Source organism: Cebus imitator, unplaced genomic scaffold (assembly GCF_001604975.1).
Source record: "Cebus imitator isolate Cc_AM_T3 unplaced genomic scaffold, Cebus_imitator-1.0 Scaffold0, whole genome shotgun sequence".
In the NCBI taxonomy this organism is placed as follows: Eukaryota; Metazoa; Chordata; class Mammalia; order Primates; family Cebidae; genus Cebus; species Cebus imitator.
The window spans coordinates 17,977,002-18,004,600 of NW_016107315.1; the positions used below are offsets into that span (position 1 = coordinate 17,977,002).

At 42.3% G+C, this 27,599-nt stretch overlaps 1 protein-coding gene and 1 long non-coding RNA gene across 8 annotated transcripts in view; one reads left to right on the top strand and one right to left on the bottom strand.

The window, feature by feature from the left end:
- KIRREL3 (kirre like nephrin family adhesion molecule 3) overlaps positions 1–27,599 on the top strand; it is a 563,974-nt gene that overhangs the window by 43,311 nt on the left and 493,064 nt on the right. The gene's annotated exons all lie outside the window — the stretch shown is intronic.
- Positions 14,258–18,587, bottom strand: LOC119470170. Its single transcript, XR_005199042.1, has 3 exons — positions 18,385–18,587; positions 14,876–15,026; positions 14,258–14,416 (listed from the first exon to the last, which is right to left on the bottom strand). It is a non-coding gene; the product is annotated as an uncharacterized LOC119470170 (long non-coding RNA).

Genomic DNA, 27,599 nt, shown 5'->3' on the forward strand with positions numbered 1-27,599 from the left:
CTTAAGATAAATGATTGTTTCTGTTTTCCTCATTTCAAATTTAATCAAGGAGAATTTGCCTTTTATTTATTTGTGGCAAACAAATTGACTTCTAGATCTGTTTCTTGTCTCCTGCATCAGGCCAAGTTCTCATCGTATGCTCTGCCTCCTTCCCTGCACCCCATGGACTTCCAAGGGAAGCCATTCATTCATTCAATCATTTATTCAGATATCAGCCATGTGCTAAGTATCTGATATTTGCTAAGTACATTGCTGAGAACTGAGGGATTAAAAAAAAAAAAAACTACAGTGGATCAGTGAGGATTCCTGCCCAGAAGGAACACAGAATCCAGCATAGAAAGGCCTATACTAACACATGCAGTGAGTACAAGCAATGGTGATGCACGGTCTGTAGAGGTGCTAATGGCCTGCATGGCCTATAACAGTACTAATGTCTGCCAAGTGGAGGGGTTAGCTGTGAAATGGGTCTCAGAGGCAGAGTCCACATCCTTGAGCACTAATGGGATCCAGAGAGTGTAAAAGAGGTGGCCTGCAGGTTGAGCAATGGGTGAAAGGTAGAGCAAGCTCTGAAATGGAAAGCGGTGGAGGAAAGGCAGGCTTGTATAGAGAGTGCTACCATCTCCTTTGGACAGCATGATTTGGGACAACATTGAGATATCCAAGGAGGAATACCAAGATGATGGCTGAATATATGAGATTGTATCTTGGAGTTCAATAGGGATCTGGAGTGCTGACAAATGTTTGGAATTTTCCAACGTAAGCATGGTGATGGGAGACATGGGAGTGAGAGTATCCAAGTACAGCATGCAAAGTGAGGAGAAAATGCTAAGGCAGAACCCTGGCCAAAACAACAACAACATTTAGGGGTGTAAGAGTCAGGGGTTTCCAGAAAAAGATAGAACCAGTAGTGTGTGTGTGTGTGTGTGTGTGTGTGTGTCTTTATACCAGATAGATAATAGACAGATAGGCTAGATAGATAGATACATAGATAAGAAAGAGAATTCCTGCTTAAAAATTGGCCTATGTGAGTATGGAGGCTGAGAAATATCCAGATCTGCAGTTGGAAAGCTGGAGACCCAGGAGAGCAGTTCTACTCCACAAGCTGGCAGAAGAGCCAATGTTTCAGTGAGAGTTTGTAAACAGGGAAAGACTGGTGTCCCAGCTCAAGGCTATCAGATAGGAGAGGTGCTCTCTTATTCAGGAGAGAGAGAGAAAGAGGTCAGTCTTTTCGTTTTTTATTCAAGCCTTCCACTGATTGAATAGGGCACATCCATATTGAGGAAAGCAGTCTTCTTCCTTTAGTCTACTGATTAAAATGATAATCTCATCCAAAACATCCTCATAGACACACCCAGAATAATATGGGACTAAATATCTGGCCATTTTATAACCCAGTTGAGTTGACACATAAAATTAACTATCATAAGGGGCATGCAGAGGAGAAAGAAGGGACACAGAAATCTAAGAAGATATTAAAAGGTAGGAGAAATGCTCTAATTTAGAGGAAAAATCCCCAAAGCCATCTTAACCACCCTTTGCTAGGGAGATTTTGCATGTTTGAGTGCATTTATGTGCACCTGTTATCATGATTGAGCAGAAAAACTATGTGTGAAAGATACTGTGCTAGGCACTGTAGATGAATTCACAAATGAAGTCCATTTTATACCATCAAATTTAGTGAAAGAGGCAGGCATACCCCTGGATAGAATAGAAGAGTGAGTGAACACACCCAGGTAGGGATGAGGCTGACCCAAGTGCTGAGTGTGGCTGAATGTCAGGCTGGCCAGTCTCAGTATCTTGAATGTGGGTCTCTGTTAGACCTCATTGCTAACTGTGGCTGATTAGAAAGGGACCCCCTGGGCCTGGATGGGAGGGAGATTCAAATGGAGGAGCCTCTTATGGACACTTGGCCAATGTCAGAAGGAGGGTAATTCTATGTAACTCATTTAAGGTCTGAGTTCCTCTGGGGACATCTCCATGTTTCCAGTGTTCAGTCTTTGTGCTTGATTCATGTTCACAATCACACAATTATTCTTTCATAGTCACACTCCCAGATGTCCTTTCATTATTATTTTTTAAACTCCAACTGCTAGAATAAATCAGTTAACATTTGTTGAGTGCCAGGCACCGTGCTGTACGTACATTGTCTCCTTTAACTCTTCTAGCAACTCTTTTTTGCAGCCCAACAAAGCTACAGCTTCAGTCTACGTGAGATCATCAGAAGGTGTAAGGCTTTCAAGATGATAAAGGACTCCCATTCTTCAATGTGCCTTGAAAACGGCAACGGAACACACAATTGAACAGTGTTATGACTGAATGGCACAGCAGCCCTTGAGATAGATGGCACCCTGACCATTTTACAGAGGAGAAAACAGAAGTCCCTTGAGATGATTTGTTGGTGAATGGTAAAGCTGGCACCAAACCTAGGTCTTCAGACATCTAGTTCTGTTGACACCAACCTGGTTCTCTGCCTGTGTACACAGAGGTCTAAGTGACCTGGCCTCAGAGCTTTCTACTGTCTAGGCAAAAGTCAGCACTGACTTGACAGGCCACCTGCTCCCTGAAATAAGTCCAACCCTGCCTCCTGCATCTTAGAAACTTCTCCCATCCAAGAACCCACTAAACTACCATAATCCGACTCACTAGACTGCTCCTTCTTTGACTCAGGAATTGCAGAGCTGGCAGTGTTAGAGGCTCTATACTTGCGCACGCCGAACACCAGGTAGAGTGGGTCTGAGCTTTCACCTTCCTTTGGCAACCTTTGACAAGCTTTTGCAATAAAAAAATTAAATATTAATACTCGACAATTAATCTCTGACTTGGAAGAGCCATATGTCCCATATGTGTAACCCCTGGACATTTCAATTTCCAATCTGCCCAAGTAAGATAACATCCTGAAAATGAAATGTAATCATCAATTAGCAATATTCCTTAGGACAGACTGATCTGCAGTCGTGAGCAGTTTTCACGACCTGAGCAGCAATGGCTGATTATAAGGGAACAGCCAGAGAGTCAGAGGAAGAAGAAAGATGAGCATTTGAGCCTTGTGATGTGTAGCAGAGGCTGGAAGTTAGAAGACCAGCTTCCATGAACCAGAAGCCAGCTGTGTCCTCACGGGGCTGAGTTCTGTTAATTCATCAGCCGACAGCAGTCATTGGCCTCAGTTAACAGTGGGATTAACTGAGGCACAATGGGGAGACATCACAGAAGCAGGAAATGTGTCTCCTATATGAAGACTTTGGAACTGTGCTGCGAATCAGGTCATGTACATGTGAAGCAGATTAAGAACACGACCCAAGAGGTGTGCACACGATTGCAAATTAATACAGGGCCTGGTGATCCTGGACCTGCTTTCCTGCCTCTGTGTCACCAAGGGTGACAACTAGAATTGCCTGGCAGCAGTTGTAAAAAGTGCTTGTAGATCCTTGGCGAGGAGTCACCAGGCCAGAACAGTGCATTGTGATTTCTTATTATATTTAATGGAAAACTGAAGCACTCGGATATTTTCAAAGTGTAATTTGTTCTGATGGGTAGGCAGACAGTGGATTGGGCTGCTTCACTAGGGAAGAGGCAAAAATAAATTAAACAAATTAATGACTGTGACGCATTCCAGGGGAAGGAAAATGCGATTGATAATCCACCCCCACTACCACTCCTAACAAAAATCATCATTTTTATTGTAGTCACATCTCCTTGGGCTGCTGCTTCTTATGGGTATTTCTAAAGAAAACTTCCCCTCCAGTCGTTTTCTTTAGTCCAATAAGCACAGTTGCTAATTTTCTCTCATTTGGAGGTTCCCCCTGGAACCATATGCCATTAAAATGCTTAGACATGTGGAAATGGACTGATGAAGATATGAGAAGACAGGGAGTTTGAGACGAGGAGAGACTTTGTCAGATGAAATGACTCTGACATCAGATTCGCTAACCAAAAGAGAAAGATCCCTTCATGGGAAGGAGTGAGGAGGAGGGCTGAGCACAGTCTCTGGGAAAAGTCCAGGAGGCATTGAGAAGGGGAGGAAGCATCGTGTTCCTAGCCACGGCTTGATGCCTGGCCTTCTGCAAGTTCTCATTGGTTGAGTAAATAAATGAATGAGTGAATGAATGAATGAGTGAATGAATGAACAACACAGAATGAGTGAATGAATGAATGAGTGAGTGAGTGAGTGAATAAATGAACAAGACAGACGAGTGACTGAAGTAAAGAGGCAGCAGAGTCTTGGAAGCTGGTAGGAATGGGGCCCAGGACTTGCAGGCAGGTGGGCATTTGTGGCACTCAGTGACAGAGAACAACCCTGAGAGCCCAGCAATGTGTCTCTGATGGCAACACGGCGCCATAGTTCCCTCTCCCTTCTTTTACAGAACGTCTGACATTTTGCAATTTGTTGTGTGATTATTCAATTCATGTTTCCAGGGTAATATTAAAAATACTTAAGGACGGGGACATCAGTGGTGCCGAATGGAAACCAGCAGTGAGAACCCAGCACCGCCATGCAGAGTATCAGCCCTGAATGCTTCTCTCTCACTAGAGCTAAACTTTCTGAGGACCAGAATCATGTTTGTTTTTGTATCCCACTAAAGTACCTAGCTCAAGCCTTTGGTATAAATGTAGTTCTTTATTTCACACACTGTGCCTGGTCTGTGTACAGTAGCTACTTAAATAGATGTGGGGTGAGGGAGCATATGATGGAAGGAAGCAATGGATTGGGGTGGAGTGGGATTGAATGTAGCAGGGAAGTCTCCCTGGCCCACCCAAACTGGAGAACAAACCACCTTCCCCCAGGAGCCCTCATCAGACCACCTTCATGCCTTGCCATGCAGGAAAGGGAGGGATAGACAGATCCCGGCCCACAGGCAGCCAGGGCATCTCTTCCAAAGCACTTTCCTTGGCTTGGGTGAGTAAATCTGTTAATGCTCTCCAACCTCCTCCCCTTTGTTAGGGAACCCAGTGTATTAATTAAAAACCGCGGGCAGCTGTAAGTATCTCCAGAACAAGGATTAAGCCAGCTTTCTGTCAATTGCTTTCAAGCCATTGCCATTTGCTACAGAAATACTTTCTTTCAGGGTTAAAGCAACTCGCTTTTCACTTTTCCATCTCCTTCATTACCGCATTATCCTGCTGGCCCCTTCCCCTAATTCATGCTTGAAATAGGATGCAATAGGAAGCCTACAGTGAAAAGCCACACTCCAGCTGCAGTACCCCCTCAGGGAGACATGGCCTTCAGGGCACAGACGTCATCAGAGCAAGACCAGTGTAGAGAGAGGGTCAGTTCTCCCTGCTTGCTTTGGCCAGCGGCCTCAGCTGAGCTAGGGCACATCTAACACGTCTGTATTAACCACTGCTCAGGTGTGCCAAGGAGAGAGAATGCGAGAGACAGAGCTGCTGCCTACGTAGTGCGTTTTGGGTACCTCTTCTTCCTGCTTTCATTACCTAAGAGCTGCTGCTTACTGTATGATGATAGGTGAGCACTCCAGGAGATAAATTTCTGCCTTCTATGAGAAAAACTTTCTGATAAAGTTGTTCAAGGGTAAGCCAGGCCATCTACAGAGTTGAAGCCTATACCATGGTGGGAACTCAATATATGACGGCTGTTAAAATGAACTGCCTGTGAGATTCAACTCGATGACCTCTAAGGGCCCTTCCTAGGTTGAAATATAGTGTTGTGAAGCAATCCATCTTGTAAGGTTTGGGAAGATGCTCTCACCTCCATCACAGACAAGCTGGGTTTGCGCTTCCTGGGCCATCTGCTCTGCCCAGCCTGGATAAAGGCTGGGAGGAGGATGAGGGGGTGGGGAGGAGGGAGATAGACAGGAGGAACAAGAAAGGCAGGGCATAATTAAGCATCTCTAAAGCCCCAGATGATTTGTAATTTATAGACCTTTCATCTTATCAGCAATGAATATTAAGTAAATCAATAAATTCTCCATTGAAGTGATAAATAATCAATCGGCTATAATAGCACAAAATAAGTCTGAACTCAACTCTAATGTGACTATAAAATAAAATGTCAACTCTGAGGCAGGGCTTTTTTTTTTTTTTTTAAATCCCTGATAAAACCTCCCAGGACTCCTCTATAATCCTAACTCGAGTCCAGGCAGTGACTAACTCTACATCCTCCAGTACCTACCTACAAGTGATGACCTCAGTACCTCAATACCACCCCCACCCCACTCATTTGGAAATCTCGAGGAACCACATAGGGTAGCAGAGACCTTCACAGCCCCTGGTGAGAAATTAGACCCCACACGTACACGTGCATACACACATGGTCACACACACCTTTGCAAACGCACACACAAGCTCACACCTCTGGCAGATGTGTGCCTTGTCAGTGTGCCACTCAGCAGACTGCCCTGTGAAACCCAGCCTCAGCAAAGAAAGAAAGGGGAAAAGAAAAGATCTAAATCGGGGTAACATAAATAAGCCTGTGGCAGGCAGAGAAAAACCCAAACAACTAATAACACCAGGGAAAAGTCACTGCAGAATTTATATAAAAACAGTATATCAGAAAAGCTGTTTGAGAGACCTCTGAGAGGCAGAAATCATGAAAATTATTTCCTGCTAGTCCATGGTTTAAACGTGTAAGAATTACTCTTTTGCAAAAAATTGGATAATGATTTGATTATTTTCTGTTAGCAATCAGCCTTTTTGACTTGTCCTCATACTTGGTCGTTCTCTCTCTCTATCTCTTTCTCTCTCTCTCTCTCTCTGTGTGTGTGTGTGTGTGTGTGTGTGTTTGTGTGTGTGTGTGTGTGTGTTTGATCCACATTTGCATTCATGATCTTTTTTGCAGGCTATACTCTTTGGAATTATCAGCATGTTTATTATAAAAAGATAAACAAAACTCTAGTTCTTCTTTTTTTTCTTTTCAAGACAGAATCTCTCTCTGTCTCCCAGGCTAGAGAGCAGTGCTATGATCTCGGTTCACTGCAACCTCCGCCTCCCAGGTACAAGCGATTCTCCTGCTCCAGCCTCCCAAGTAGCTGGGATTACAGACATGCACCACCACACCCAGCTAATTTTTGTGTTTTTAGTAGACACAGGGTTTCGCCATGTTGGCCAGGCTGGTCTTGAACTCCCTGACCTCAGGTGATCCTCTGGCCTCCGCCTCCCAAAGTGCTGGGATTACAGGCATGAGCCACTGTGCCTAGCCAAAACTCTATTTGCTCTGAAGCCCTCATTTTTCCTCCAAGTCCTCTCTTTTTTCTGTCCTTTCCTGGACAGATTCTTAGGACTAATACATATCTATTTCTCCTAGGTAATTTTGAACTCTAGCTCATCATGGACCTTTTTTTAAAGCATAATTTCCATTCTTCTTTCCCTTTTCCTTGGTCAACTGCTTGTTCCCCTGAGATAAGTTCATCATTACAGATTTCAGTAAAGTGGAAAGGTTTTCCAGGGAGCATTTGACCAATTCCTCTGCCTCTTTGCAGGGCTAGTTGGACCCATGGATTGGTGGCTCCTGCTTTTGCTTCTGTCACTCAAAAGCTTGGTTCTCTTTCTGGTTACCTTGGCCCTAGCGTCTCATATACCAACAAAATGATTGCCACAGCTATCTTGGCATAATGTCTGACACTGCCAGTTCAATTACTCATTCCATGAAGAGAAGGAGGAGGTAGGCATGTGTTTCTCACTGGGGCCTCAGCCTCATATCCTGGTGTCCCCCTGGCACAATAAATTTTTCCTATTCAGGATTGTCTGTTACTCTGTCTCATTCCTAAGCAGAATACAAATGCCTTCGGCAGCAGATACCCCCATAATCTCTTCCTGATACCTCCTTCTCACACTTATCAGTGAGATATTACGGAGCATCTACTGTGTATCTTTCAGTGAGCCAGATGCTGTGGGCAATAAACTGGAAAATGTAAGACATGGTTTCTACCCCTCTAAAGCATATGTTCTAGTTAGAGAAAATGTAAAAATATGAGAGTTTATTATCAAATAGTCAGAGCATCTCAATGGATGTGCTCGCCTCTCTTTTCAATCTCAGGCCTCTAGATTGATAGGCCTTTTCTGTTTCTTCTGTTTTGTCTTAAAGCAAAAGGTGCATGGTTTCTTTTCTGAAGCTATACTCATGATGTGTGCCTTACCACATGTAGCAGGCAGAGAGATGATAACCCCCCTCGAAGATATGCACATCCTAACCTCCAGAGCCAGGGATTATGTGACCATACAAGACAAAGGGGCTTGGCAGATGTGACTAGGTTAAGAACTTGGGAACATTTCTGTCTGCTGTCCATATCCAGATACTGTTTTTTTCATAACAGAATATATGTCTTTGATCTTTGTTCCACCTCTGAGTAAGTTCTTTGCCCTCTTGGGGCAGAAATAATCTCTCTAACTGGGTTGTTCTTAGAAACTCCCCTTTATTTGGGAGGGTTAGTCTTTTTTCCCTCAAAGGACCTTTCAGCCTAAATCTTCATCATTTTTCTAATGAGGTGCTTTGGTGCTCTATGCAAATAAGACTCCTAAGAAGCTGTTCTAGCTTTCCAGAATCCCTAAGCTAGGCATGCAGACGGGTGGCTCTCCACCTCCACCTTCATCTGTGTGATGTGCAATTGGAGAAGAAAGGGAGAAGCCTCCGTCTGCACTAGTTGTGAAGGCATCCTCCTTAAGGAGGACATATCTTTCTATACGGGAAAGAAAAATGTCTTTTGTCATGCACCAGGCATGAGTAGGGACCTGAAGTCAAAAATAAGAATGAACAATGGAAGAAGGCTGGCTATGGAGAGGACACCAGCCCAGATGAGCTGTAACATTTTCGAGACATGGAACAAGTTAGGTAAATGGGCCAGATTCTTAAAGATCTTTACCACCTGCCCATAAAGGTCAGCCTTGGTGTTGTGGACATTGGGTGTCTTTGCATGTTTTTTGTTTGTTTTTTGTTTTGGTTTTTGTTTTTTGAGACAGAGTCTCACTCTGTCACCAGGCTGGAGTGCAGCGGCACAATCTTGGCTCACTGCAACCTCCGCCTCCTGGGTTCAAGTGATTCTCCTGCCTCAGCCTCCTGAGTAGCTGGGACTACAGGCACCCAGCTAATTTTTTTGTATTTTTAGTAGAGACAGGGTTTCACCATGTTTGCCAGGATGGTCTCGATCTCCTAACCTCGAGATCTGCCTGCCTCAGCTTCCCAAAGTGCTGGGTTTACAGGCATGAGCCACCGTGTCCAGCTGTTCTTGCATATTTTAAATCTGGAAAGTGATCGAAGGCTTAGGTTTCCATTTGGAAAAAAAAGAAGAAGAAGAAAATAGTGGTCAAATGTCTTACATTCCTTTTGGGTCTATTGCCTAATTCATCTTGGACCCTAAACACACAGACGTGCAGATTTTCTTGGATTATTTATTTTGGTTTTAATGTACACAGTGGAGAACTCGATGTGAGCTTGGCTGGATGCTTTAGAGGAAAGGGCTGTGTTGTGTATGCATCTGTTGATGCAACTGGTACCCAGACCATCTGTGGGTGGTTCCTGCCATTCTTAGCAGCCCTTCTCCCTTGGAGAATGAAGGCTCCTACACTGAGTCAGTCGGTGACCACTGAATTTTATTTTAGGAATGTGTCCTAGATACAGCGGGCTTCCCACTCACTATGCAGAAGAGAATGCCTTTCTAGAAGAGGATTCCAATTTGTCTAACAACAGCATGCTGCTCAGGCAATCTTTCCCTTTTGTCGATGGCTGAATAGAGAGATGCTCAGCCTCTGATATCCAAGGGTGACAGCATCCAGGCAAAAATCTTAGCAGCCTGTCATGCTTCCAGACAGAAATGCATCTTTGTGTGCCTCCACAGGGAGTGGCATGTGGATCAGCATCTCTGTGTTCCAGAAGGGTCCAGATCAGAGCATTTCAGAACTGGAAGGGACGCAAGAGTCCAAAGCCTACAAATCACATAAAGTCTCTTTAGAGAAATTCCAATAAAGGATCATTCTGCTGCTTCTTTCTACCTTCCCCTGACAGAAGACCCACCTCACAAAGATTCCTAGCCCATGGTAACCACATGGTTAGATCACCCAGCCACAGTGATCTCATGCACTGCTTCTGTGTAGCACTTCTAGAGAGAGTGTGTATTCCATGTATTAAAAGCTCACCAGAAATTATACCTATAGACCCAGCAAATTCATGTTTAGAAATTTGAGGCAATAAATGAAAGAATAAATAACTATATAATATTCCTTTCAATGTCCATTAGTCAGGAGATTTAATTTAAGCAAATTAAAAAACATGTTGTGGAATAATAACCATTAATACAAAAACCCAAGAATGGCTAACATTTTAAACACTTGCTCTGTGCCTGGCACTATTCTAGGAGCACTACATATTGTCCCTCATGCATTCTTATCCTAGCCCAGCATATTATGTGCTATAGGTATATGGGATTATGTTTTGGAGGCTGGAAGATTGGGGATTATATGGAAACTTCAGAGGCTTTGAGGATTAGCTCACATCTCTTTCCCTGGCTTCTGAGCTCCTCCCCATGTCCAGCTGTCTGCCTTGCTGGAGCTGAACGAACCATTGTACCACTTTGCTTACCCTATGGATGGGGTCAGTCACCTTGTATTTCCAGCCAGTCAACACAGACTTCCTGAGGAGGTGGGAATTCTAGCAGGACTTTGAAGAAAGCAGAAAAGAGCACTAGACATGCTCTGAATAAGGAAACTGAGTCCCATAGATCTTTTAAATGCTTAATTGCTTTTTATGGTTTTTTTTTTTGGGAAGCCTGAAATCCCTAATAGTTTTCTCGATGTCTTAAGAGATCTTAAAAAGATCTACAGAGCTATGCTAGCTCTTGATCTCTTAAGAGCTAGCATAACTCTGTGGGGAAGAGCTACGCTAGCTCACCAGGCATTGCACTGTGAGCCAGAGTCCTGGCATGGTATTTCTAGTCTACCCCATTGTTCTTCTAGCTCTGAACATAGCATTTGACTCTCTTGGACCTTAGCTAATACCCCATGGTTGAAATAGCTAATACCTAGGCTCCCCTGAATTCTCCATTGTACTGAGATCCCTCTATAGAAAGTCAGACAGGTTCAGGCAAAAGAGGTGTTTTTTTTTTTAATGCTATTCTTGAAATTTGACCAACTTTTTCATTATTAAGTACAATTTCAATAAGATAGAATTGGTTTCTTATTAAATCAAAGGAGAAAGACATCAAGCGTGGTAGGTATTATACTTTAAGTTGATTACAAAAAGCATTTATTGAGGGTTAACCACCAGGCAATGGATAGAAAATCAATTACACGGTAGTTTAACATCCAATAATATGTATTTTAATGAACAATTTGTATTTAACATCCCTTATGAAATAATGAGCTGTGTTGGAGTTTTGGGGTAGCCAAGCAGCAATTGGGATATCTGAGTTAACTCTAAAAGAGCCCAACACCATGCCTTATGAAGTAGCATCTCATGGCTTCACAATCATGATTCACTTTCCATTCCAGCATCGTGGCCCCTGACAGCATGAACAACCACACAAATTCTGAGAGTTTCCCATCTAGACCAGGGTCAAAGAGTATACCAATGTCTGATTAGTCTGAACAGCCAGTCATGGTTTTGGAGAACTCCCTAAGGTATTGCTATGCATTATGACATTAACATTTCCAGATTGCTTTAGGTAAGTGAAAAGCAACGGGGTCCGTTTTTAATCCCATCTCAGTCTGCAGCAGCTATCCCATCTCTCTATTGTTTGCCGCATGGTCTCCCACAATATGTGAAAATCTGACTTAAAGCTCTTTATCTTAAAGCTGTGTTTGTACGTTCTGTGTGCACGTAAAACTCAACTCAGTTACTATTCGTGCTTTTCCTTTTAGCTACGCTGTCAAATCAAATATGGCTTCAAGATAGGAAGGAGCTGTCCAGTTTCTAAATCTGCCGAGACAGGCACCCTTCCAGCTTCGTTGAACGTTGGTCTTGAATTCCTGGTCTCCACTTCTGCTCCGAGCTCCATAATGTGTAGCTAATGTTTTCAAAAGCGTTCACAGTTTGCTTCTCTGGAATCAGATCATGGTAGAGTCCTTCAGCTTAGACAATTCACAGATCTTTTGCACAGTTATAGGAGAGGTGAAGGAGAGAGCAAAGAGTGGAAGACAAGAAGAAAATAGCAGTGTTCAGCTGGCAATTGAAAATGAGAACTAGTGAAGCCTGGAGAATACAAATAACTATTTCATAGTGAAGGGTACTGCCGTGGAGATGGTTTGCTCATGAATGGCAGAAACTAAGTTGGAAAAGGAAACTGGGAGGGAGGGAGTTATTGATTCAGAAAACACTGGCTGTGGCTGGCATTATGAAGACCATAAAACCAAGCTGAGGTAGGCATGAAAGTTAGCAGTTAGGAACTTGGGCTCTAGAGCCTGGCAGATAAGATTTCTGGTTCTTTCTGCCATTTGCAAACAGTGCGCCTGGGAATTTATTTAACCACTCAGTGCCTGCAGATTTAGTATGCATATGGTGATACCAAATACCTAGTTCAAGACCCACCACACCCTAGTTATACAATAAATATTGGTTGAACAACGTACAATGGCATCTACTTATATTGTTTGGTGAAGATAAATTGCAACAAAACCTGTTTAAAACATTTACTCCATTGCCTGGTATATAATAAGTACAAAATGAATAAGAGTAATGATTATCATCACACCTGTTATTAGGATATCCAAGCATTGAATTATTTGCAACCATTTAATCTTATTATCTAAGTAATGTCCTTCCTGTTATAGTTTGGGAGATATTTTGTGAGCTCTTATCATAGTAACTGATATAAAACGTGTTCTCAAGATATGTTAAATAAATGAATCAATTAATTTATAGAGTTTTAGGGTGGAAAATCACCTTACTGAACATCTAATCTAGTCTGCAGATTTTATGGGCATTTCTATTAATCCTTTTTTGACTATGCATAAATAAAGTCAAATAGCATTTTATTAATGATGAAGCTGAAGCCATGGTGTTTTTAGTAAGGTGACCCAATGCATGAGGGCCAAACCAGATCATAGCCCAGGTCATGCAACTCCCATTATGGTGGCATTTTGTATCAACCAAATCTTCCCTTCCAGGTGACAAGGGTGGCTGGCTAATGGCAGAGCCTGGAGGCCACAGTCTGGGACATAGCCACTCATTTTGCAGTTTTAGGGGCTTCAGGGTCATTTCAAGGGAAAAAACTGCAACTTGAATTCTGGCATCTAAGCTCAGGGTTCTTGTGCTCACAAGGGGCTTAAGCCTTAGTCCTAGGATGCTGGGTTACAGCTTAGAAATCTCAGCTATTCTGTTCAGGATTTGTGATTACCTGAATTTCTAAAACACCCAGCTCAGTCTCTGAGATTTTAAGGGGGCTCAGATGGAGCAGAAGTCATCACAGGACTTCCATCCAGGGAACTCTGACCAAAAACTCTGATACATGGCAGGTGCCCAATATGTGTTTGATGAATGAATGAAGGAGCCAATGAATGAACAGAATTTTAGAATTAAAAGGGACCTTAATAGACCTCAAGTGATGTATACAACACCAATATCATTGCAATGATCAGTTCCAACATGGCAACTCTTAACGCACTAACAGAAGCTTGGAAAATGCAGACTTTATAACCATCAACATGCTTATTGTTGTCAACGTCAGGATGACTGATAGCCTATCTGGGATTCTGTTCCCTCCTTTTCCTGCCATTATAAGGAAACCTAGGTGAGAAAAGCTTTAGTTAGGAGCCCCCAAGGAGGAGGAAACATCTGTCTGTTGTGAGTCTAATGAGGCAGGTGATTAGGGTGAAGGCAGGTTAGCAGCTTTCCCCGAAGGCATCAGAGGAAAACTTAGATCTGTTTCCCCACAGCCTGAGGGAACAAATCTAAAGATTTGCTAAATTGCAAGCACATATTTAAATGGTGCTGAAGGGCCCCAGGCCACATTCTTCTAGGGACCTCCTAGAGACCAGGGAGAGAATGACTTGTCTCTAAAGGAGTGAACTGTTGGAAGGAAGGTGAGGAAACCACTCCCCCGTCTCTGGCATTCTTTCTCCTGCGTCTGCCTCCAACAGCCTGTTAGAGCGGCACTTGTGTCTGAATATTGCTGATATGCAGCTGAAAAGCTTTAGGTGCTGGGATGCCTGAGAAGGATCACGATGGTTTTGTCATTACAAAAATCACACTGGACAGCAAAGAGGTGGGGTTGGGGGCCTAACACAGGCCTGAGAATCCTCAAACGTGTCAAAGCAGTTTTGTCATTGCCAAAGCAAACCTAAAGCGAAGCATAACGGAGAACTCGAGGCAGATAGAGTCTGTCACTGAGATTTAATTTGTTTCAGAACTGAGAGACTTGCGAGGGCCCCGGTTCTTGATTGGAGTGGACAGCAGAGGTGGAAACGCAAAGGATGAAGCTATTCATTCCACATACGACTCCAGTAAACCAATCAGATAAACCTCTTCATTAGGGTCCTGAATGAAAGGCAAGTAGAAAGAGGGCAGAACACAGCCTGTAGATTAAATCTGGTCAGAGCCAATATCTGACAATCCCCCATGCTGTTACCCAAATGAAAGCGAATGCAGCTATGAATTAGCAGCCCCAGGAGCAACAGAGGAGGGAATTCAATTCTCTCCAAGTCGGCTCCAGCCTAGACTTAGAGAGGAGGTTGGGGAGGCTGGTGTCACTACCCCAGATTTGCAGGTGCAGGTGTGGGGGAAGGTGGCAGAGGTGCAAGGAGCCTCACTTGGGCTTCCCTGCCCAGTGGAAGTCTCAGAGCATGGACCTCAGCTGTGTTTTGTCTGAAGTCAGCCCACTGGGACAGGAAGGCATGACAGTTACTGGCACTCTGCATTGAGCTCTGCCTCTTCTGGAAGTTCTCAGTGACAACCAAGCTCCATGTCCTCCAAGAGTATTTGGTTTCATCTTCTCACCTTCTCCTGCCATCCTTGGATCTTAATCTTTTTTCACAGTAAGCCCTGGATAAAGTGCCCTGGCCTGGCACTTGATACTGTGAAGGAGGAAAGATTGTTTTCCTCACCTATCCCTGGGATCATGGCAGAGGCTCCTATAACAGAAGACAGACTAACAAGAAAAAAGCACACATGTATGGAATAGAAGTCTTACATGACACAAGAGCCTTCTTATGGAAACGAAGACCCAAAGATACAGGGAAATCTGTGCATTTCTACGCTTAGGCTTGATGAGGCATGGACAGTGGTGGAGAAATGTAATAGCAGGACCACAGGGTATAATCTGATGATGTTAAGGTGGGGGACTTAGCAAGGCCCATCTATTCAGATTCTTCTGTGTGACCTGGTATCTTCAGCAGAGATAAGGATGTTCCCTTCTTCCGGGTATGGAGGGCACCCAAAATGAGAACCTTACCACCTGCTTCAGGGGAGAAAGGTAAGGTAAGGGTGAGAGCAACCTTCCTGCCTCTGCTGTTTTGTCAAATGCTAAGGTGACATATTTTGGTATGTCCCGAGCTGCATCAATATCTAGATTAAGAAGTCTCCACCTAGACCAAGTCATATGATACTATGTCCCCCTCACCTTCCAAACCTTGAGATTGGTCATTTTCTCACTTTGTTTTCTATCATTCAAATAGGGGGCATAGGAAAATGTGGCAGCCTTCCTTTCACTTCAGGAGGTGGCCTGGAGGCAACGCCTGCCCTTGACCTTTCACGTCAGTCATTCTTGCCCTAGTGACCCTGCAGTCATGCCCTTTCCTTGCCTTCTGCCCCAGATGGCACTTACGCTCTGAGAAGTATTCGATATTAATGCATTACTGTTCATTTATCTTTCAGTCTGCTGATTTAATCTTATCCTGGGCTCATTCTTCACCCATGCTCCGTGGCATTGTGTAAATATGCTTGTACATTCCTAATGGGCAAACTCGGCACATCTAGGCAATTCTATTTGTACAATGCAATCTATAAAGGGGACCTCTTTTGATGATGTCAGTGATAATGGCATCAGATTGTTCTGAGGTAGAGAAATGCTGTGATTAGCTCCAGGAGTAAGGCGTTCCATAGTGGAGATGAAATCTCCCTCCGCTTCTCCCTGGAATGGGGCTTTAACTGTAAGTGAGTGGGTGAGAGGAAAGAATGGGAGCTGCTCAAGTCTCAGAAACATCTCAAAAAGCAATCCTGAGACCCCAAAGAGCAGGGCGCAGTGGAGCAGGAGCAGCACCCAGGCCTGTCGCACTGATGAGAATATTCATCAGAAATCTGCGCAATCAAGAGCACTGAAGCAGAGGCTTGTCCCAAGGGATTTTGGCTGCAGTGGGTGGGGATTGGAGAGAGTATCTTAGAATAAAATCTTTTAATGTTCCTCTTCACAGCCATATAGCTTCCTTAATATGACAAATCGGAGCTCCTGACGTACTTTACTGCCTGCATGTTAATGAGCTGAGCCTTGCAACAGAGCCATTTGGGGTGTGGGGGAGTTTACAAACAACTTGGCTTTGAGATTCTCAGAGAGAGAAGGAAAAGGGAGATTGCATGGAAAGCAAAATCCCTGGATGGGGTGGCTGCTCCTGGCAAGCTCCAGGGTTCAAGGGAGAACCCCGAGGGAACACGTCTACTCTTGGAGTGGCCATGCAAGGAGTGCAGGGGAGAAGGCCAGCATGTTGAGACTCCTGAGGTTGCATTACACTGAAGGACTTTATTCATTAAAATGCAACTCAAAACCCTGTCCAGCACATGCCACATGACTTCCAGGACAAATGTAGTTGCTGTCCCGTCTGGCCGTCACTCCAGGGTGCTTGAGTGACCCCCTCCAGCTGTGAGAGCCAGGGACGACACAGACCTGGGCAGCAGGGGCTTCCACAGAAGGGCCAGCTTCTGTTCTCTGAATCCATGATGAGGGTTATGCCTTGATCCCTTGCCAGCCAGGTTTCCGAAGTCACTTTGTTACCTTGTCAGAGTGATACAGTGGCCAGTATGAATTGGGCCCTTTAGAACATGAGAAAGGATGTTTTTCATAATGATGGTGATAATGATAATGTCAGTAAACTCAGTGTTTACCATGTGCCAGGCATGGTGCTAGAGGAGATGCACTTAATTCGTATTCACTTATATGGCTGAGAATGCAATTATTCCAATTTTATTAATGAGTAAACTAAGGCTCAGAAAGATTAATATCTTAATTACAGCTATGAAGCTGCTTAGTGATGTAGACTGCAAAATATCAACCACTGAGAGAACATATGCAGGGCTTCATGGGACTATGCCGTATTCCACAATACTTGAGCTGGAAAGGTATCATTCTTTGGCCTAGCCAAAGCCTGGAAAACTGATGTGATTTCTGCAAGGCCATGCCACTGGAAAATGGCAGCACTGGTATGAAAGTCCAGTTCTTCTGAACCCCAGTTCTTTGTTCTTTTCAGGATGGCATACTCATTATCTCAATGTCATGCACTTACAGTGTTGCAGTGTTTTATTTTTAAGGAATTTGTTGATGGCTTGCATTGAATAAGGGGCACAACAGAACCAGAACACCTAAAAACTAGAAAATAAGAGGGAAAGTTTGAGCCCACTGAGCAGCTACAGTTACACTGAGATAGACCCCTGGAGGCCTACCACCCTCCCCAGGGCACAGCCCCTGACTTGGAGATCGCCCCCTTCACCCAGCCCACTCTGGGAAGACTTCGAGCGTTGGAGGTATCTTGTTCTGCTTCTGGGATCCTTAGTCATCCAGGCTGGAATCATAAGACTAAGAAAGAATTATGCAGTAAGAGTAGAAAAATGACCAGAGACCATCTCTCTTATTCACCTGAGTGTACCCATTGTCTAGGCTGCAGTGATGTCAATGTCAGTTTATGCACCATGCAAGGCTGGCTGCCTAAGGATCACCCGGTGAGTGATTTTAAAATGCAGATTCCTGAGCTCCATTCCTAGAACTTCTGATCAGTAAACCTGGGTTAGGACTCATCTCTATATACTTTTAATTGCTTCCCAAGTGATTCTGATTATTAGCAGACTTTCAGCTGCTACGGAGAAGGCTCAAACATCATCAGGCAAATACAGTTGACTGGAGAGCTCAGGTGGCAATCTTGGCCAGTTAAATAAAAGACAGTCTCAGGTTTTTTGTTTGTTTGTTTGTTTGTTTTTACTGTAACTGCTGGGCCACCACCAAGAATGATGCTGAGGGTGACTCTAACACTGAGAGACAAGAGGAAATGGACTTGTGGGTAAGATCTATTATTTTTATGCAGATGAAATTTTCAATAATTACCAGTTCTTGTCACACATGAATGCTCAATTGAAATAAAATCATGAATGGTGTCTGAATTATCTAGATCAATTCTCCTGTATGCGTTGTTTTCTGGTAGTCAACAGATTAAGCTTCCATCAAACTAGGTAATTATCTGGATAAGTGAGACAACTAATAATAACAAAAACCAAATCTACAGTTACCCAGACATAAGGGAACTCACTAGGACAATTTAGGCTGATGTAGCTGGAGGAGATGAGGGAACCAGAGTACAGTATCTAAATAGTTTCACAACAGTCCTGGCTTATCCGATACTGTTACACTGAGAAAAAAAAAAAAAGAAAGAAAAGAAAAAAGAATTACTGCCTAAGGAAGTAAACAGGTAGGGACAAGGCTAAGTAGAAGAATTCTGAGATCATTCCTCGGTTTTCTAGGTGGAAGCTTCTAAAGCATTATGAGCTCTGTGGTCAAGTTCAATACTAAAAACATGGCCTTAGAATATAAAATGAATGTCTGGCCACTTCCTGGTATGGCTGAGGAGGGTGAAAACGTACGCATACACAGACACACACACACTATGGAAAGGGGAAAAAGTTACTTCTCTCTGTTGTAGATTTAAATGCAGTCCAGAGTGGTGAAGGCCATTTATAAGGTCTGCTGAGCTAATGGATTCATAATGACTTTTAAAGCTTCACTCGGGTAAGAAATACTGTTCATTTTTTAATTGCATATAATTATACTTTTTCATAATCTAGGGTGGCATAGCAAAAGTAAATCTACTGGCCTAATTATAAATCTTTTTATTATCTGGAACCCTGCTGAAAGAAAAAGAAAAAGAAACAAGTATTGTTTTTCTAATCTAGAAAAAATGGATATATTTCTTAAAATATATCCTCAATGTTAAATGAGTTATGATGCTTTTGATAGGAGACCACCGGTTTATCGCATGTTTGACAATCCTTTGAGAGAAGTGACTGGTTCGAACTGCTTCTTTTCTTGGGGGAGTGGGCATCTGATGATCTGTTCAGTGAGATAAATGAGTCTCTTTTATCCCTAGAGAAGGACTCTGGGAAAGCCTGTAGCTTGAACAGTGTGAAGGTTGGCAGGGTAGTATAGAGGAGGTGGTGAGAAGTCAGAGGAGGTAAAGTCTACTCGGATTTTTATTTCTACTGAGTGTCTCCTAATGATTGTCCCTAGGCCCCTGTGTGACACTGTGGCTCACTCAAGTTGCCCAGAGTGACCTTGGGAAAGAAGACGCACCTGTGAGAAACACAGGATCATAACTGGGCAGGGAAGATTCATTACTTTCATGGTGATAAGATTTGCTATAATATCAGTTTCATATGAAGTCGAAATGCTGACTCAGTCATATAGAGGGAAATAGCAGCATCTGGGAGGACCCAGGGCAAGTTGGGGTCTAAACAACCCCGTCTGAGGGAAGGAGAGATATTTCCTCCTCACAAAAGTACCAGTGTGACCCTTCTAGTCCACCTCTCCTTTTTGTCTCACCTCACAAATCGAAGCAATGCTTGCAGCCTACCAGAGGAGCAGCTCTTCTCTTAGCAACACCAGTTGAGGTGGCCAGGAGAGTCCCTGCTAGCATTGGAACCTGTGAAAATAAGGTAACCTCTCAGCAGCACCATCTAGAGCCCTACCTGAGAGAATCTGAGGCCTGTCTTCCCCCGAGCACTTAGTTCCATGATCCCTTGAAAAGACTTCTCCATCAGTTCTGGATGCCCCTTGTTTAAATGAATCAATTATTTGTCATTGTTGGGAGGGGACAGAGAATCCAGAAAGAAAAACTAATTAAGCACTTGAAAGTTGAGCAACCCATTGGGCCTGATGGAGATAAATGACGTTGCTGCCCATCTCAGAAGGGAGAGATTACTTCCGGTGAAGAGACAGCAGTCTGCAACTAACATCTACAAATTTCTCTGAACTGGTTTTTACCACCCTCATCTAAGTCCAATCCAACATGCACAGACCCCCACAACAGCTCAATTATGCTAGAAACTACCAATACTATCCATAGATTGACAACAATAGGCATCACTGGAGTTGTATCATGTGTGCCTGGCAGGGTCAGCTAGGAGCTTCCTTCTCACAATGAAGTCTTTTCCCTGGCAGGCGCCTAGGCTGGTCTTTACCCTGTACCTAGAGACTTCTGTCTCTTCATGCTTGTTCTGAGTCCCAAGCTGCTGTCTGCTGTTGACAAGAAGTGGTGTTTTAATTGTTACCCCTCTGCAAAACAACTATGTCTCACATCTCCTGTAGAGATTTTCCTGGGCACTGTACATCCTGTAATCAGCGTGAGTTTTCTATTTTATTTCTATAAGATACAAAAGTGGTTGTAAACAGTGAAAAGACAATTGTATCTAGAAACTTTATGTTACAGTTTCAAGTATGACAGTTGCAACACACAAGCAAACATAATGAGTTTGTCTAGCTAACCTGACTCCCACTAGCGATGATCATCCGATCATCACATAATGTTTTTAATCAGTGGAGACTTAGAGTAGCTGGTTGCCTAATCCTAGGAAGTATGTTTTATTCCTTTAAACTTTCTTCGTTGCAGGCAAGACACATGCCAGTTTAGAATGGTGGCCCTACCAGTTATTGCCTATGTGATTTTGAGCAATTTACTTGATCTTTCTTAGCCTTAATGTGCTCCTCCATAAAATAGAGATAGTAACACTCAGCCTGCAGTTGTAAGAATTAGAGAAAATATGGCAGTCAAGCGCCCAGTGGCATCAGAGCCTTGACGCCACTGGGTGCCCAATAGGTGACTTTTGTGGTTGTGGCTGTTGTTAACTCTATTATTAAATTCAGAACCCTGAGTGCAAGTTGCTGGCATTTTGACCTTGGTTTGATGAATTGCAGAGTTTTTCAAAGACTTACAAGTTTTTGCATCTGTGAAATATGACTGAAAATTTCTCCTTTGCCAGGTAGGTATAGTCTTGACAACAACAAACAGAAAACCCAACCACAATGGTACAAACAGGCAGGGATTCATTCATTTCTCTTAACACAGCTTCTAGAGAGATGCTGCCAGAGTTGGCCCAGCAGCTTTCCCATGTCAGAAGCAGCATCTCTGTGGCTCTTTGGGGTTCTCTTGGCCTTTTCTACCCACTGCTCCCCAGGTGGTCCCAACATGACTGCTTTGTGTGTGTGTGTGTATCATCCTTGTTTCAGGCACAGAGGAGGGAAAAGAGGAAGGGACAGAATATCTGTCTCATTGTATCTGAAAGGCAAAAGCTTTCCCCAAAGCTCCTCCAGCAAATGCATGCTCACGTGTCCTTGACCGGAGCTGGAATAATGACAGGATCTGTCAATCAAGAGCGCCTGCCACATCTGCTGATAGCGCTGCTATGGGAATAGATGAGCTAGCGCATGTTAAGACACTTTGTAAGTGCTTTGCAAAAGTAAGTTATTATCCTTATCCAAGCCCTCGTTCAAAGGAGAGGCCAGTCAACTGGCAAGTGATAACTATATTGTTTAGGCCTTTTAACCCACACTGTGATAAATGGTAGGCATTCGGAAGGCAGTGGTTGTTTCAGTACTAGTTGAGGGGTTATATCCTCTTTCTGGCCAAGCTGGAGGTTATCCTGTTTTATTCTGCCAGTGAGATGATGCTTGGATTGAACTTGGTGGCTTCAATTGTCTCTGTCTGATGTAAGGGTGAGGATATTTATCCTAGATAAATACACCAACAGCAGGAGGTGTTCCTGAAAGACACATTCACCAGTCATGGGGTTATGTTAAATTAATCATAGGCAGTGTTCTTAGTGTGTGCCCTCCTCATTCATGCACCCTCCTGATATCCTTAATAAGCATCTGCTGTTCCTTAACAGCTTTGTTGAGGTATAATTTACATACCATCACATTTAATGTTTTAACTTTACAATTGAATGAATTTTAGTAAATCTACACAGTTGTTCCAACATTACTACAATCTAGTTTTAGAATAATTCCATTTCCCCCAAATGATCCCTCATGCCTATTTGCAGACCATCTGCATTCCCACCCCCTGCTGTGGGCAACTACAATTCTACACTCTATTGCTAGAGATTTGTCTTTTCTGGACATTTCGCATCCATGGATTTTACAATCTGTGGTCTTTTCTATCTGGTTGCTTTCACTTTTTAGCATGTGTCTGAGGTGCATCCGTGTTGTAGCATCCATCAATATGCATTTGCTTTTTTTTTCTGAATAGTATTTTATTATATGGATATACCACATTTTTGTATATCCTTTACCAGTTGATGGGCATTTAGATTATTTTCCACTTTGTTGCTATTATGAATAATGCTGCCATGAACATTTGTGTACATATAGTCATGTGGACATATGTTCTCATTTCTCTTGGGCAGATATCTTGGAGTGGAATTGCTGGATCATATGATAAATTTATGCTTAACATTTTAGGAGACTACCAAACTATTTTCCAAAATGGCTGTAACATTTAACATTTCTATCAGCCATGTATTGAGGGTTCCAGTTTATTTACATTCTTACCAACACCTGTTATTTCTGTCTTTTTAATTATAGCCATTCTAGTGGGTATGTAGTAGTATCTCATTGTGGTTTTAATTTGTATTTCCCTAATGACTAATGATGTGAAGCAGTTTTTTATGTGCTATTTGTATGACTTCTTTGGTGAAACATCTTTTGAAGACTTTTTGCCCATATTTGAAAAAGTGGATTTAATTTTTAGAGCAGCTTTAGGCTCACAAAAGATTGAACAAGAGTACAGAGGTCCCATTTATAACCCTGCTCCCGAAAATGTCACAGCCTCCCCCATTATTGGCACCTCGCACTAGCCAGAGTGGTGATTCGTTTGTTACAATTGATGGACCTACACTGACACATCATTTCCGCCCAAAGTTTACAATTAACGCTAAAATTCACTCTTTTATACATTCTATGGGTTTGAACACATGTATCATGATGTGCATCTACCACTGTGGTATCAAACAGAATAGGTTCTCTGCCCCAAAAATCCTCTGTGTCCTACTATTCATCTCTTCCTCCCCGCACCCCTGGCAACCACGAATCTTTGTGTTATTTCTAAAATGTTGTCTTTTCCAGAATGTCATCTAGTTGGAATTATATGATACGTAGCCTTTTCAGACTGGCTTCTTCCGCTTGGTAATAAGCACTTAAGTTTCTTCTATGTCGTTTATGGCTTAATAGCTCATTTCTTTTTAGCACTGAATAATATTTCAATTGTCTGGATGTACCACAGTTTATTTTTCCATCCACCTACTGAAGGTCATCTTTGTTGCTTCCAAGTTTTGGCAATTGTGACTGAAAATACTATAGACATCTGTGTGCAGGTTTTGTGTGGAACTATATTTTTAATTCATTTGGATAAATACCAAGGAGCATAACTGCTGGACCATAAGGTAAGAGTAGGTTTAGTTTAAAAAGAAAAACAAAAAAGCTGCCACACTATCTTCCAAGTGGCTGTGCCATGTTGCCTTCCCAGCAGCAGTGAATGAGAGGACCTGTTGCTCTACATCCTTGCAGCATTTGCTCTTGTCAGTGTGTTTTAGATTTTGGCCGTTATAATAAGTGTGTAGTGGTATCTTACTGTTGCTTTAATTTGAAATATACTCATGACACATAATATTAAGCATTTTTTCATATGCATATTTGACATGCTTATATCTCTTTTGTGGTGTCTTCTGCTCATTTTTAAAATCAAGTTGCCATTTTCTTATTGTTGAGTTTTAAGAGTTTTTTTGCATATTTTGAGTATCAGTTCTTTGCCAGATATGACTTTTGCAAATGGCTTCTCCCATTCTAACCTGTTTTCTAATTCTCTTTACTTTTGTTCATTTTTAATTGAATTGTTTGCTTTCTTATTGTTATATTTTAAGAGTTTCTTACACATTCTAGATACAAATTATTTATCAAGCATATGACTTACAGAATTTTCTCTCAGTGTGTAGCTCCTCTTTTCATTTTCTTAATATTGTCTTTTTAAATGCAGAGTTTTAAATTTTCATAAAATTCACATTCTTCATGTTATTTTATAGATTGTGCTTTTGGTGTTTATCAAAAAACCCAAGGTAACAATGGCTTTCTACTATATTTTTTGAAAACTTTTATATTTTTAACTTCTACATTTATGTCAATATCAGTTTGGGGTTAACTTGTGCATGTGGTATGAGAGCATGGTCTAAATTCATGTGTTTGCCTGTGAATATCTAGCTGTTTCAGAAGCATTTGTTGAAAAGACTATTCTTCCATTGAATTATCTTGGTACCTTCTTTTAAAAAAGAAATCTATTTATCATAAATATAAGAGCTTAATTCTGGGCTCTCAATTCTGTTTCATTGATCTGTATGTTCATATGTCTATAGTTTTGTCAGCACCACATTGTGTGGATTACTGTAGCTCGGTAGTATGTTTTAAAACCAGGAAATGTAAAAACTTCAACTTTGTTCTTTTGCAATTTTTTTTTTTTTTTTGCTTTTTTTGTCCTTTCATATAAATCTTTGGACTTGATTGTCAATTTTAGGGGAGAAAAAAACCTGTTGAGATTTTAATAGAAATCGTGTTGAACCTAAAGATAATTTGGGAAGAATTGTCATCTTAACATTTTTGGGTTTTTTTTAACCATTAAAATTCAATGTCTTTCCATTTATTTAGAATTTCTTTAATTTCTCTCAGTGTTTTTTTTTTCTTTTTTTGGTGAGAAGTTTACAAGTATTTCATTTCTTTTATTAAACTTATTTCTAGAATTTGATTATGTTGTAGTATTTATGCTACTGTAAATGGAACTGATTTCTTAATTTCATTTTTGGATTATTGCCTGTATGTAGAAACCAAATTAATTTTTGTGTATTGATCTTATGATCTTGCTGACCTCATTTATTAGTTCTAGTAATTTTTTTGTAGATTCCTTGGGATTTTTTATATACGAATCATCTACAAATGAAAACAGTTTTCCTTCTGCCTTTCTTTCAATCTTGTTGCCAAGCGCCTGATATTGAAATTGAAATCCTTTAAAACATGCAAAGAGTATAGAGAAGTTTCCCCAAAGGCAGATAACATGATGACTTGAAGGAGGAGGGGCTTACAAATTGGGGCTAGAATGGCAGAAGGGACCAGGGAGTCCCTCTTTAGGATACGATGAGTTTAGGCTCACTCACTCATTTTCCAAGGAGTAAGGATAGAGAAACGTCCCTGAGAAAGACATGCCCAGGTTTGATGGTACAGATTTTGACAGTGGGACAGGAGATAGAGTATTGTTGAGCTCTTTTCAGAGAAATTGAACTGCACAGCCTTTTTACTTTGTCCTGTGAATAAATGGTTTGTTCCCTTCCAATTAATTTGGATGTCTTTTTGCGTTAAGCAGAGACTGACAGGTACCCAACCTCTTCCAAATGCAGATGGAGTAATAGAGACACAAGGTAGCCAGCTGAACAGCCAAGAAAGTGTTGTGTACATGAGCTTATCTGCAACTGCAGCAGTAATTGCAGATTCTAACTACCATGCCTCCTTCTCTCCAGCGAAGTGCCTTTTAAATAATCCCTCATTATTTAACATGCATTGGCTATTATGGCTATGTGAGCTGTTATCTATTTATGTTGACTATTAATAAATTATTAGACCATATTGTGTGGGTTTTAATAACTCCATAGGAAGAGAAACATGGCCAGGAGGTGAAATCTCAAGCAATTACAATTTTGTAGGTTGACATTATTTTTTTCTAACACACAGAAGCTGTTCGCTTACAAGTAAAATAAATACATAGGTCTTTTGCCCTTACTTAGGATTCTGACCATGCGAAGAGCCAGGACTCACAGCAGACGCACAGTTCCTGGCAGGAAGAGCCTGCTGAGGGTGGCTGTAGCAGAGAATGTCCAAGGCAGGGACTATTGCTTGTTGGGTTGAATACATTGAGCCTTGTCCTTTCTCTGTGGTCCAAAAACCTCCGTAAGGATACTAACATTGATTGTCATACCTGTGTGAGGCTAACAAGGCTTTTAAAATGTACTATTGGAAATCAGTCTTGAAATAGTGCCCCCTTCTTTCGGTGTCCCAGGCAGGGACCTGCTGCTTGTCGGGTTGAATGCACTGAGCCTTGCCCTTCCTGTGTGGGCTGAAACCTCCATAAGGATACTAATGTTGCTGGTCATACCTGTGAGACGCTAAGCAGACTTTTAAAATGTGCTATTTGAAATCAGTCTTGAAATAGGTCCTCCCAACTTCCAGAGGAGACCTAGAAAGCCACACTGCTCCTTTCACATGCATGTCCTTGCTTGTCAGAGACAAACAGACCAAAGGCTGTTTGTGAATCAGGATTGGAGTGTCAGCAGACGGGATTCTTGAACTCTGCTCTGGGAGGTCAGGCAGAGGCAGAGAATGCACCAGGCTTCAGCCACAAAATGGAAATGGACTCAAATCATTTTCTTGTCAGCCAGGGTTTCAAAATCAATACCAAGCCTCCTTGATACATTCTTATTCTTTCTCTTCTTTTCTTGCTGTCTTCTGGGGTTGATGATGAATTTTCTTCTCCAGGTAGCCATGGAAATAAAATCCTTATGCCCTCCTTGGTATGAGTATGCCTCGTCCAGCTACTCCCATCGGGGTGAGAAGGCAGCACATGTCATGGGGTCCCCAGGGTGCTGGCAGGCCTCAGTTACTAGCATCATTTGTCACTATCTTCTCTCTTTGCCATAAGAGGATTGAATCCACCTTTCTGGCCTCATTGCTACTGGCTGCAAACTGGTGATAATCTTCCGTTGGATGCTGTAAGGAAAAATTAATATGGGTATCTTCCTCTATTTCATATTTGAATTATTTAGACAACCGGGTTTTGGGATCCTCATTCTTATGCCTGCTACTAGAAAGTAGATTTGAACATAAAACAGCTTCATTCTCTAGGATGGCTAGCTAAGAGGGTTTACTTAGAGGAGTCTTCAGAAGAACTTAAGATTGTCGCAAAGTCTGGATGCCACAATGCTATGGGTTTCTGGAGGATAGCAAAGTCCATCTTTTTATCTTCCTTCCCTTTCTTATAACCAGCCCTGAATGCTTGTGGAGTGATTGACAGGAAGGGAGGGTGGGGTATGGAGGAAGGAAGGAAAGAAGGAATGTAGGGAGAGAGGGAGGGAAGGATGGAGGGAGGGAGGAAAAGCAAGTAATAGATTCCAGTCTATCCATTCATCCAATCTTGATTTCAATAAATCCCATGTGCCAGACACTGTGATGATACACAGTGTCTGGTATGTGAGATTTACTGTAGAGATACAACAGTGTCCAAGAAACAGGGCTTTCCCTTGAAGAGCTTACCGGGGAGGCCAGCAAGACCAGCAGATGAACACAGGTGGTGCACGTAAGTTCCATGTTCGGATGAGCAGAGGGCTGTGGGAGCTCACAGGTAGGGTATCCAACTGCCCAAAGCTTTCTGAGAGAAGGTGCTGT